Source organism: Leucoraja erinacea, chromosome 24 (assembly GCF_028641065.1).
Source record: "Leucoraja erinacea ecotype New England chromosome 24, Leri_hhj_1, whole genome shotgun sequence".
Classification (NCBI taxonomy): Eukaryota; Metazoa; Chordata; class Chondrichthyes; order Rajiformes; family Rajidae; genus Leucoraja; species Leucoraja erinaceus.
Window position 1 is genome coordinate 9,095,129 of NC_073400.1, and position 13,064 is coordinate 9,108,192.

Sequence of the window (13,064 nt, forward strand, 5' to 3'; positions counted from 1 at the left end):
TGGCATAAAGGGTCTCAGCTGGATTACTGATTTAACTACACAGGTTTCGGGGCGATATCCCGAGGTTAAACGAAAGATAGGCACAGAATGCTGAAGTAACTCAGCGGAACAGGCAGCATCTCTGGAGCGAAGGAATGGACGACGTTTCGGATCGAGACCCTTCTTCTGACTCTAAAGGTTAAACGTTTCGGCTTTGGTTTCGGGCTTTGTCGCCGGTTAGCCGCCTAGGGCTCTGAATATGCCAACCTCCAGCCTCGCCGCCGCGCAGGTAACGCATTCGAAATGCTGATTCAGGGGCGATTCAAAAGGCGGGGAGGCCCCTGACCATGAATACGCGCCCGCAGTGTCAGCGCATGGGGCGCTCCTCGGCCCTCGGGGAGGCAGCGTGAGCCCGGGACACTGAATATGTTGGTCGCGCTGCATTGGCGCGGCGTGGACGGTATAGGCCAATACACGGTCGGGGGCGGTCGATTCCCGCCACTGAGCTTCCTGCCCTGGTGCATGGCGGTCGCACGGAGGAATTGTTGGAAAAAAAGGTTAGTAATTTTTTTTCCCAGTCTGCGTTGCAGCAGCAGCCGGCGGCTCGGAGTGGTGATGGCGGGGGGGGAGAGGTTGCGGCAGCGGCATTAGGCGGCCTCGCCTTCCTCCAGCCTCTTCATTCAACCAGGCGGCTGCTTCGGGCCTACCGCAGGCTTCCAGCCGGCCGCTCCGCGCCGCTCTCCTGCACTGAAAAAGGTTGAATCTTATGGCCGGGCCCGGCAACGCCGCACACCGTGTGGCAACCGGCTTCCCCTGCAGTCACTGGCCCGAGTCGGAACTGTAACTCCCTATCCGGTCCTAAACTGACTCGCAGACTATGAGCAATACAGAGCAATACTCTGCGGGCCGCTCAGCAGCTGCGGAGAGGAGCGAGGGCTTTAACGTTTGGAGAATGCAGTCTATACCTTAAGGCGGAGAGGGAGCGAACGGTCGTCAAACATTTAACTGTTTTCCACCTTTGGATATTGTTGCGAGTACTCGTGCGTTTCTGGTGTTCAATCATCCCGACGTCTTCTATTAGCAGATTGTTGAGAGATTTTGGCTGTTTGTTTCTTTCGTGTTAGATATACACTCGGTTGGTCAATCTATTTTGATGTTCGTGCCAGTGATTTGTTTCAAGAGTGTTTAATTTTTACTGTTCAATGGAATTCATACTTGCAGCGGTACAACAGGCTTGTAAACCCAATACACATAGATACTATATAATAAATTGAAAAACGATAAATATTAATGCAAAACAAAAGCCCGAAGTCCTCAGTGCAACCAAACACGGGTTTTTAAGATGTAAGATAGATAGAAAAAACTGGAGTAACTCGGGGACAGGCAGCATATCTGGAGAGAAGGAATGGGTAACGTTTCAGGTCGAGACCCTTGTTCAGATGCAATCCAGTTCTTTGGAGTTGTTGATGGATTTATACAGTGAACCAATTCTATCACTGGCATGTTTCGTTTCCCCACTTCGTTTCCGGACCTTGCGTTTCAATGTACGTTGTCTAAGGTAGTGGTGTAAGTTTCTTGTCAAGCTGTAAGAGTACAGCATTTGAAAATACACAGATTTAAAGCATTCCAGCCAATATCCCAATGCGCATATTGTAATGTTCATGTTTATTTTACAACGGAGTTCAAATAGCCATATTTTTATATAACCGTCTATCACAATGAATGATTTTTATAAACTATTGCCATTCTAACTCAGTGGTTCATGGTTTTCTGGCTTTTTAATTCGAGTTGGTAGAAACTGGGGAATTAAGTGCACAAAATGTTGTCATTTCAATATTTATCAAAATAAATATTATATTGGAATCTTGTTTTCAATGAACCCTTTCCTCTAGTCAGATACATTTCCTGAGAGATGTTTTTGCTAAATTAGGGATGATATACAAAATTAGTGATTCATATTTAAGTTGTGGTAGGTATAATTAGTATTAACATTACCATTAACACATCAGAACACCGAGGTATTTTTTTTTAACTAGATAGTTTTTTTGTATGAAGAAGAGTCTCGACCAAAAACATCTGCAGTTCTTCCCTACACGGTTTTCTTGTTCAGTAGGTAGGATCAGTATATACTGATTTGGTAGTTAATCATTCGTATGCATTACTCAAAAGCTGCTTTTTTTTTTTTTTTTAAGCATCAGAGTGATATTCAAAGAACTAAATGTACAGGTTTTAAATCCTTTTTCAAAAAACTGCATTGGGACCAAGTTGTATATAGCCTATAATGTTAAAATCTCACAGGGCAAGTTTAAATTAAATTCTGTGCTAGTAAAGGAAAGATCAGGAAGTATGGCTATATTAAAAAAATAAAATTTTCATAGTAAAGAAATTGATTTAAATCCCTTTTTATTAAAGCTCTCTCTCTACAAATGCATCGTTTTGAGTAATAAAGTAGCTGTAGGAAGGAACTGCAGATGCTGGATTAATCATCTCAACCCAAAAGTCACATTCCTTTTCTCCAGAGATACTGGCTGACCCGCTGAGTTACTCCAGTTTTTTTTTAAATGTCTATCACAAGTCAAAGTATATTGTATTAATGTTTTGTATGTGGAATGAACATGGATATAAAATCAGATGAACTATTGAAAGTAAGTCAAGCCACGGGTAAATAGGGTGGTCAAAAAGGTGTTTGGCACATTGGCCTTCATCAGTCAGAGTATTGAGTATAGAAGTTGGGAGGTCATGTTGTTGTATAAGATGTTGGTGAGGACGCTTTTAGAATATTGTTTTCAGTTCTGGGCACCATGTTATAGGAAAGATGTCAAGCTGGAAAGGGTACAGAGAAGATTTATGTGGATGTTGCCTGGACTATAGGGTCTGAGCTGTGGGCAGAGGTTGAGTAGGTTGGGACTCTTCCTTGAAGAGCAGGAGAATAATAATAACTTTATTTGTTAAGCACCTTAAAAAACAACCAAAGCTGACCAAAGTGCTGTACAGAAAAAAGAAAACAAGCAAGACATCATAAAACAGGCAGAACAACAGAACATACAGCTAACACGAGGCGCATAAGTTACATACGAAAATCCAAACAATAAATTAAAATACATAAAACACGAGTACGAACCACGCAGCAAAACCAAGCAAATAAAGTAAATAAACAATTCAACGCCTTACTGGTCTACAAAGGCTAGAATGACGCGTGTTATCTTATTGAGGTGTATAAAATCATGAGAGGAATAGATCGGGTAGATACGCAGTCTCTTGCCAGAGTAGGTGAATTGAGGACCAGAGGACATAAGTTTAAGGTGAAGCGGAAAAGATTTAATCGGAGGAGTAACTTTTTCATACAAAGGGTGGTGGGTGTTTGGAACAAGCTGCCCAAGGAGGTAGTTGAGACAGGGATTATCCCAACATTTAAGAAACAGACAGGCACATGTATAGGACAGGTTCAAGATTCAAGATCAAGAGACATTTATTGTCACATGCACCAATGGATACAGTGAAATTTGGGGTCACCATACAGCCATACGAATAAAAAAAGAGCACAGAACACAATAGTCTTTAACATAAACCACCCCACACAGTGGAATCAAAGTTTCCCACTGTGAGGGAAGGCACCAAAGTTCAGTCGTCCTCCTCTTTGATGTTCACCCTTGGTTGAAGGGATATGGACCAAATGTGGGCAGGTGGGACTAGTGTAGCTGGGACGTGTTGGGCCGAAGGGCCTGTTTCCACACTGTAAAGGGCCTGTCCAACTTGGGTGACTGCAGAGTGTCAGTGACTGAAGCCCGTAAAACCGTCAATTTGCACAACATGGGCTGACATGTTGTGTGGGTGACGCCTGGTTAGGGTTGAGGCTGTAAAATATTCTTCAATGCATGGATTTTAAACATTAATACAATAAGATAGATATAGATATGCCATTTATTGTCACTATACATGTACAGTGAAACTGAAAGCTGCTCGTACTCAGTGCATACATACAATTTTACACAAAAAACAAGAAACAGAAAAACAAAACAGAAGGGAGATGGGGGGGGGAATAGGTGCACAAATTCTACGGCGCTACATACATATATACATATATACAGATGGAAGTCCGTGTTGGGCGGTGTAGTCAGTGCATGTGTGGATTTGAATTTATGGTAGATATAATTCTCGGGAAGCAGCTATTCCTGAGTCTGTTTGTCCTGGATTTGATGCACCTATAGCGCCTTCCAGAGGGCAGCAGGTCGAACAGTCCAAACGCAGGATGGGAGCTGTCTTTGGTGATCTTCTTTGCCCTGCTAAGGCAGCGGGAGGTGTAGATGTCCATCAGGGAGGGGAGAGGGCAACCAATGATCTTCTGCGCTGTCCTGGTTACCCTCTGAAGCCTCTCCCTGTCTGCCATGGTGCAGCTGCCATACCATGCTGTAATGCAGTATGTCAGCAGGCTCTCGATGGACGAGCGGTAGAAGGTCAGCAGCAGGTTAGAGTCCAGGTTGTGCTTCCTGAGGACCCTCAGGAAGTGCAGCCGCTGCTGAGCCTTCTTGATGACCGCCGTCGTGTTGTCCGTCCAGGAGATGTCAGCAGCGATATGGACGCCGAGAAACCGGAAGGTGTTGACCCTCTCCACACACTCGCCGTTAATGTGTAGGGGGACTAAGTCGGTGCTGTGCCTCCTGAAGTCGACAATGAGCTCTTTTGTTTTCCTGGTGTTCAGAGCCAGATTGTTTTCTGAGCACCAGGTTGTCAACTTCAGGACTTCCTCTCTGTAGGCTGCCTCGTCTCCCTTTGAAATAAGTCCGACCACAGTAGTGTCGTCAGCAAATTTGACGATGCGGTTGTTGTTGTGGGCCGGACTACAGTCGTAGGTGTAGAGACAGTATAAGAGGGGGCTTAGCACACAGCCCTGTGGGGAACCGGTACTCAACCTGCGAGTGGAGGAGAGGTGGGGGCCAAGTCTCACAGTCTGGGGCCGGTTTGTGAGGAAATCCTTAATCCAGGCACATGTGACAGTGGGGAGGCCGAGAGTGACCAGTTTACCAATGAGGATGTCCGGGATGATTGTGTTAAAGGCTGAACTAAAATCCACAAAGAGCATCCGGACGTAGCTCTGCCCCTGCTCCAGATGGCTCAGCACAGAGTGGAGAGCTACGGTGATGGCGTCTTCTGTGGATCTGTTTTGGCGATAAGCGAATTGGTGGGGGTCGAAGTCTGGTGGTAGATAGTCCTTGATGTGCTGGAGGACCAATCTCTCGAAGCACTTCGTGATTACCGGAGTGAGGGCAACAGGACGGTAGTCATTAAGGCTGGTGATGGGAGACTTCTTCGGCACAGGGACGATTGTGGCTGATTTTAGGCAGGACGGAATAACTGCCTGGGCCAGGGAGAGATTGAAAATTCTGGTGAAGATGGCAGTGAGCTGGTGGGCGCACGCTTTGAGCACCTTACCAGGGACTCCATCTGGGCCGGTAGCCTTCTTGGGGTTCACTGCCAGGAGCACCCGTCTGACATCGTGTTCCCCGACAGTGAGTGGGGTAGTACAGGAGCCAGGTGAGGGTGGGAACAGGGCTGTAGCAGGTGAGTGCTGCTGTTGTGATGTTTCAAAGCGGGAGAAGAAGCAATTTAGCTTTTCTGCCAGCGGCGCACTCAGGTCTTCTGACTTTGTGGCACAGCCTCTGTAGTTGGTAATGTCTTGTATGCCCCGCCATACCTCCCGTGTATTATTGCTGGACAAGTGGGACTCTATGCTCCTCTTGTGATCCGCCTTGGCCTTTTTAATACCACTTTTCAGGTCGGCTCGAGCAGCCCTGTACAGAGCTCTGTCACCTGACCTGAAGGCAGCATCGCGGGCTCTGAGGAGTGTGCGGACCTGACTGGACATCCAGGGTTTCTGGTTTGGGAAAACCCGTATGTTTTTGTCTACAGTCACATTTCCGATGCAGAACTTGATATAGTCCAGCACCGATTCTGTGAGAGTTTCCAGGTCCTGGTGTTCGAATATGTCCCAGTTTGTCTGGGTAAAGCAGTCCTGTAGATTGGAGAGTGCATTTTCAGGCCAGGTTGTAACAGATTTTATGGTGGGCCTGGCACTGCGTCTGAGGGGGGTGTAGGCTGGAGAGAGCAGGAGGGAGAGATGATCTGACTGGCCGAGTTGGGGGATGGGGATGGCTCTATACGCGTGCTTGATATTGGTGTAAACATGATCCAGCGTGTTCACCCCTCTAGTAGAACACTTGACATGTTGGTAGAATTTCGGCAGTACAGTCTTCAAGTTGGCCTTATTAAAGTCCCCTGCGATTATGTGAACACCTTCGGGGTGGTCCCGCTGCTGTTCGTTAATGGTGTTCAGCAGGAGAGAGAGCGCCTTGTTTACATTGGCGTCAGGTGGAATATACACAGCCGTGACAATTACGACTGTTAGTTCTCTCGGTAGAAAAAAAGGCCGGCATCTTACAGACATGTACTCGAGGTCAGGGGAACAATGATTGTCTATGATTGTCCCGTTGTTGCACCAATTCTCATGCACGTATATACAGAGACCCCCTCCCCTGCTCTTACCGGAGTCCATAGTCCTGTCCCCGCGGAGCAGAAAGCGACCTGCTAGCTGCATGCTAGCATCAGGTATCCCCGGGTGAAGCCAGGTTTCGGTGATGATCATAACACAGCAGTCACGAACATACCGATTCCCAGCGAGTTGCACTTCCAGGTCATCCATTTTGTGAACCAGGGATCTGGCGTTGGAGAGATACAGGCTCGGTAGAGGTGGCTTGTGTGGTCGATTCCTTAGCCTTAGCAAAGCTCCAGACCTGCGGCCTCGCTTCTGCTTCCTCTCCCTCCTCCGTCTGCGCCGCCTCCTAGACCCGACAACAATCCACGGGGACCCCGGTGGTCTTGCTATGTCGCCCGGGATGTTATACTTGCGGTGGAAGGCACCCGAAACCGCAGGCTGACGCTGTACAACGATATCCCCGATATCCACGAGGTTCTGTCGGGAGTAGCGGGTGTTCGCAGAACCGACTGCAAAGACGTACACGGACAACACAACGTACAAAAACAACAAAATCAATTGTGCAAATGAAAGATGTCGTTCCGTTTTATTTATAGATGTATTGGTCCGCTTCTCGATGCAATCACCATCTCTATAACTTTCACTGGGATGGATTCAGTGCGTGTAGACTGAACTCCCCTCTTTTCCTCCCCCGCCGCCCCATCACTCCTTCTCCACGCCCCCTACCCTACTCCCCTCTCTCCCCCCTTTTCCCTTCCCTCCTCTTCCTCCCTTCTCCCCCTTCTTCACTCCCACCCTCCCCTCACATCCCCGTCTCCCTCCTCCCATTCTCCAATCACATCCCCCCCCCCCCTCCCCTCCACTTTCTCCGACCCCCCCCCCATTTGTGGACCCAGCCTGTGACAGCTAGATCCTATTAATAGTACTGCACAAAAGCCACATCATCTATTTTAGTAACATTAACTATGGGATAAATGCAGACTTTGGGAATAACACCCCTCACCTCCCCTCCGCCCCCTCGCCTTGTTCCAAAATGGCCTATCTGTGGTTCCTAACCCCAACCCTAACCGGGCGTCACCCACAGGACAGCAACGTCTGAGTGTGACGGCGCACGACATGATGAGACACCCAAATGTTGCCCCAGGATTTTGAACATTCCAAAATCCTGGGAGAACAGGGGAGCACTGCATTACGGCGCGTCACGCCCGCATCACGACACGACAACCTCTTTAGGCTGTGGCTTAAATGTCGTCCAAGTGGGACAGGCCCTTGTGTGAAATGGCTAAAGAGATATAATTGCAAGACTCTGTAATTGGAGAGATAAGAGATGTTGGGATGCAGGGGCACATTTTGGTGAATAAGCTAAGAGCAGAAAGCAAAACATTATAAAGCGGAGATGGCAGAAGTATGCAGACTCTAAGTCTAAGATTGCAGAATAAGGCCCCAGAAGCTTGTATAAATGATTTGCTTTGAAATCATAGCATGTTGATGATATAGAGCGAGAGATATGATGTGTTTTGCTGTGGTGTAGACAACAAAATGTGGAGTTAAGGAAACTAATTAGTAGAGCATAGAAGTAAATTTCACATAATGAGGTTATAAATGAGAGTTTCAGTGAAAGACAGATAGGTTAGAATTAGATGGTCTTGATCACAAATTATATGGGATCAACAAGTGCATTGAATATGTAACTGAAAAGACTAGTTGAAAGCCAGATATGTGTTGATGAGCCACTGAAGGTTCACTGAAGAAAGTAAATGCATAGATAAATAAACGATAATCGTCTGAAGTAGGGTCTCGACCCGAAACGTCACCCATTCCTTCTCTCCAGAAATGCTGCCTGGCCTGCTGAGTTATTCCTGCATTTTGTATCCCTTAAGTTTAAACCAACATCAACAGTTCCCTCCTAAACAATATTAGTGCAAAGATAAAAACAATGGCCCCAAGTCTAATTAGTTCGTAACTTATTTGGCGATTGTACTGTTTAATAGCTTGATAGTTCTAGGAAATGAGCTGCTGCTGTACCTGGATATTACAGTTTTCAGGTTCTTTTACCTTCTTCCTGATGTCAGGAGTGAAATGAGGGTGACCAGGGTGGTGTGGGTCTCTGATGCTGGCTTCCTTTTACGAGGCAGGTACTCTTGTAGATCCCTTCGAGAGCGGGGATGTCAGTACCTGTGATGGACTGGGCAGTTTTCATCTTGTTTTCTGGGCATTCGAGTTTCCGAACCAGACAGTGATGCACCCAGTCAATATGCTCTCCACCTGTAAAAGTTCGACAGTATTCGTTGACATACTCAATCTTAAGAAGTAGTACTGTTGAAAGGGCTGTAGAAGAGCAATCTATTTAGTCCATGCCTAAAAACATGTTGCTCATCTAATCTCACTTCTCTATTTTTGGTCCAGAGTTTTACAGCTTGTCAAATGCTCAAGTGTAAATAGAAAAATCTGAAATACAGAAGAGACAGTGCTGAAAATACTTAATGACTCGGACAAAACCACTGAGAAACAAACATAATTCACAATTTAACATTTTGTTGGAAAACGTGAAAGTAAGTTATACTCCATTGCTCATCTATTCAATATTTTGTGGATTTTATAAACTCTACACTATAAATTGAACACTTTTTTCTGCTTCAAATTGCATTTATTAAAATAATGCTGTTGTGGTATGATCAGCATGATGTACCAGAACTGTTGTAAACTGCTATGTTGTTTAGGGTTACCACTTTCATTAAAATATTGGGGGGGTTTTAATGTTTGTTCCTTTTATTTCTTTATGTAAATTGCAAAATAAAACAGCTTGCTGTCACTACATTGGTACCAGGGTAGATTGTAGATGCTTGAAGGAGTAACAGGGCAATGATCTAGTGTCCAGGAAATAGAAACTGTATGAAGCAGGATGATGATGACGGCATGCAGTGGATGTATCGGAGATGTTGGTGAACTCTTGCCACACTGGCAGTTTCAGCCATTTGCTCCATATAGAAAAAGTGTAGATGTTCCAGATGTTAAGTGGAGTGATGGTTCTAGGGTAGGTCTGCATGATTGGATACAACTGGGGATAAACTGTAAACAAGGTTATGTGATGTGGGAGAGCTAGAGAGTGTAAATGAGGACAAAGGACTAGGAGTCCAGTATACTGGACTGGTGTGAGGGAAAGACCTGCAGAGTCCATGGTTGATTGGAACTGAGGCGATGAAAGGACATGGTGCATCACCTGTGCTTGCACGAGAAAGTACTGTAAGGTGGATGTTTGGTAGGAATGAAAGAATGGACCAGAGAGTTTTGTCCACATTTAAGGTCTCTGCAGCCAACTTAAAAATGAGTATGTCACCGCTGTTGCAGACTTCAGGTAGTGGTGAAGGAATGCGTGCCAAAGAAGACAATACTTATGTTTCCCCAACCAGGAAACGTGGATGAACTGTGAGGTCCACTCAAGGGTGATGTAATGGTAATTTCAATCTTTTCCAAGCTTCAGCTTCTCATTGCTGTTACTACATAGGCAGGGAGGAGTAGCACTTACACAGATGATAACAAAAACAAATCCTCCAGTCGTTCTTTCCGATTCAATCGATTCTTTATTGAAGTAGTTGTACAGACAAAGAAGTGAACATACCAGATCCTCTTTAATCATATACAAATTGTAGCTTTCCATTCTTACTATCTGATCTGGTAAAAACTACATTCTTCCTCCTGTGCTTGCTCCCGTCTGATTTGACCACTCCCTGTGATTTCTCGAAATGTAACGTTTATCTACGTATCAAAAGCCCACCTCCAAGCGTTCAAAATAATTGATATTGCGAGAGTCCAGAACCAGGGGTCACAGTTTAAGAATAAGGGGTAGACCGTTTAGGACTGAGATGAGGAAAAACATTTTCACTAAGTTCTGAATCTGTGGAATTTTCTGCCACAGAAGGCAGTGGAGGCACTGGATGTTTTCAAGAGAGTTAGGGTTGGGAGATTGCAACCTCCATGGTCCGCCCTGTTTCGGCGAATGCAATCAACCTGGCGTGCACAATCAAATAAGATCAAATAGAACAAGTTATCTTACAACTTTATGCTGTGCACGCCATATGCAAGAAGAAGAAGAGAGAGTTAGATATAACTCTTGGGGCTAACGGAATCAAGGGATATGGGGAGAAAGCAGGAAAGGGGTACTGATTTAGGATGATCAGCGATGATCATATTGAATAGTGATGCTGGCTCAAAGGGCCGAATGGGCTACTCCTGCATATATTTTCTATCTTTCTATGTTTCATGACAATTTTTTTGTTCTTTTATATTGGTATGTTCTTCCATATTAAAAGAGTTTGATAATATTTATGCTAGAATCCATTCAAAGTAAGTTAAAGTTAAATTTGTTAGCACTGTTAGCCTTGTTTGCATCATTTAGTACAGCATTTTCTAGTTTTAATTTAAATTTAAATCTCTTACTGCTAAGGTCTGAGGTTCCCTCCTGCTCTAAGAGGGCATCAATAATACCAGTGCCCAAGAAGAGTAAAGCAATTGGATCCTCGACTTCCTCATCCACAGATCACACACAGTCTGTTCAAATTGGCAGAAACACTTCATCGTCAGTGATAATCGGTACGAGAGCACCTCAAGGCTGCGTGCTCAACCCCCTGCTCTACTCACTGTATACTCATGACGGTGTAGCCGGACATAGTGGGAACTCCATTTTCAAGTTCGCTGATGACACCACTATTGTGGGACGAATTACAGATGGTGATGAGTCCGAGTATAGAAGTGAGATTGACTGACTGACCAAATGGTGTCAGCACAACAACCTGGCTCTCAATATCAGCATAACCAAAGAACTGATTATGGACTTTGGAAGAGGAAGGTTGAGGACCCACAACCCTGTTTACATCATTGGGACGATGGTGGAGAGAGACAAAAACTTCAAATTCCTGGGCATGCATATTTCCGACGATCTTTCCTGGACCCAGCACACTGATGCAATCATAAAGAAAGCACATCAGCGCCTCTACTTCCTGAGAAGATTACAGAGATTCGGTATGTCTCTTGAACTTCTACAGGGGCACAGTAGAGAGCACACGGACTGACTGCATCATGGCCGGGTTCGGCAACTTGAACATCCAGAAGCGGAAAAGACTAAAAAGTTGCAAACACAGCCCAGTCCATTCTCGGCTCTGACCTCCCCACCATCGAAGGGACCTATCGTAGTCGCTGCCTCAGAAAGGCAGCCAACATTGTCAAAGACCCACACCATCCTGGCCACACATTCATCTCACCACTGCCATCGGGAAGAAGGTACAGGAGCCTGAGAACTGTAACGTCCAGGAAGAGCTTCTTCCCTACAGCCATCAGGCTTTTAAACACTACTACCTCATAAGCTATGAACTACAATAGACTATTATTATTATTATTATTATTGCACTGTTATTGTTTTATTTCTCTTTTTCTGAGTTTTTGTTATTTATTATGGTTACATATTCTGTGGTGCTGCAGCAAGTAATAATTTCATTGTTCTATCCGGGACATATGACAATAAAACACATGACTCTATTTTTACAACAACCCATTCTTGAATATATATATATATATATATATATATATATACTGGATTGCTCTTAAGCGTGACTTCTAATCCTGCACAACCTGTTCAATTCAGTATAGTCTATGAGTGTGAAATTCAAGCACGATTAATTTGCAAATCGGCAGGTGCTTTTGCGGTGCCAATGCCTGCTGCTCGGGTCCTGACAATCACAAATGTAATTTAGCGTACCTCCCTGCACATTACTGCTCTAATTGTAGATGGGACTTAAGCCCTTAAAATAACATTCTTCATACACTTCTGGCAGTGCCACGAGTTAATGTGTTGCTGTTGTCTGTGGTGACGACTGATATAGAGGTTCTGCAGGACAGGGTGCATGCTTCCTGTTTCTCAGATGTGAACCTCACTATCTGATGAATAAGACAAAACACAGGAGACATGCCATGAGCAGCAGCAAGGGTGCTTTCCAGGAGAAATTAACTCTGCAGCTCAAAACAGTACTGCAAGGAATTCCATGACCTTTCAAGGTAAGTGGTGCAGAATTTTGAACTAATGTTGTTTTCCAACGCAACCAGATACAAATTTAATTCATTTCAGACCTGCTCACATAGACATCTTTAACCCAATGGATAGTCGTTGTTTCAGCTTCAGCCTTACTGCTAAACCTTTCGGCCACACGGGCACGGTGGTGTACAGACATATGGACGACATATATCCAAACTCTTAGAAAAATCTTCCCCTTTTCTTTTAGGCTACAATTTCCCATCAAAGGACCTACTGCAATATACACGAGCAAGACACTACCAATTATAAAAACTAACCAGCCTAAAGGAGTGGATCCTTTGCCTGATGGAGCAATGATGTGGCTGAGGTTGTATAGATGATGGCTGATCTATTATCTCAGTTCTACTTCCCTGCCCCCGACCCCATATCTCACGATTTCCTTAATATTAAAAATCTGTTAATCTCAATTTGTCCCTTTAAATTGTACAGCTCCATTGAATTAATTGCTGTGAAAACATGCTCTTGTTGAGTCCATATGCACAAATTTTCACCTGATAGTGCTCTTTGTGT

The 13,064-nt window shown here is 44.8% G+C and overlaps 1 protein-coding gene across 5 annotated transcripts in view; it reads left to right on the forward strand.

The window, feature by feature from the left end:
- Nucleotides 1-383: 383 nt before the first annotated feature.
- Nucleotides 384-13,064, forward strand: part of LOC129708626 (zinc finger protein 76-like) — a 44,050-nt gene continuing 31,369 nt past the window's right edge. For 2 of the 5 annotated variants that reach the window (XM_055654496.1, XM_055654499.1), the window contains exon 1: nucleotides 385-536. The gene's annotated coding sequence lies outside the window, so the exon portion shown is untranslated. Of the gene's footprint in view, nucleotides 537-8,875; nucleotides 9,022-12,135; nucleotides 12,518-13,064 lie in introns of those variants that run through there. The other 3 variants (XM_055654497.1, XM_055654500.1, XM_055654498.1) reach the window with 3 other exon arrangements.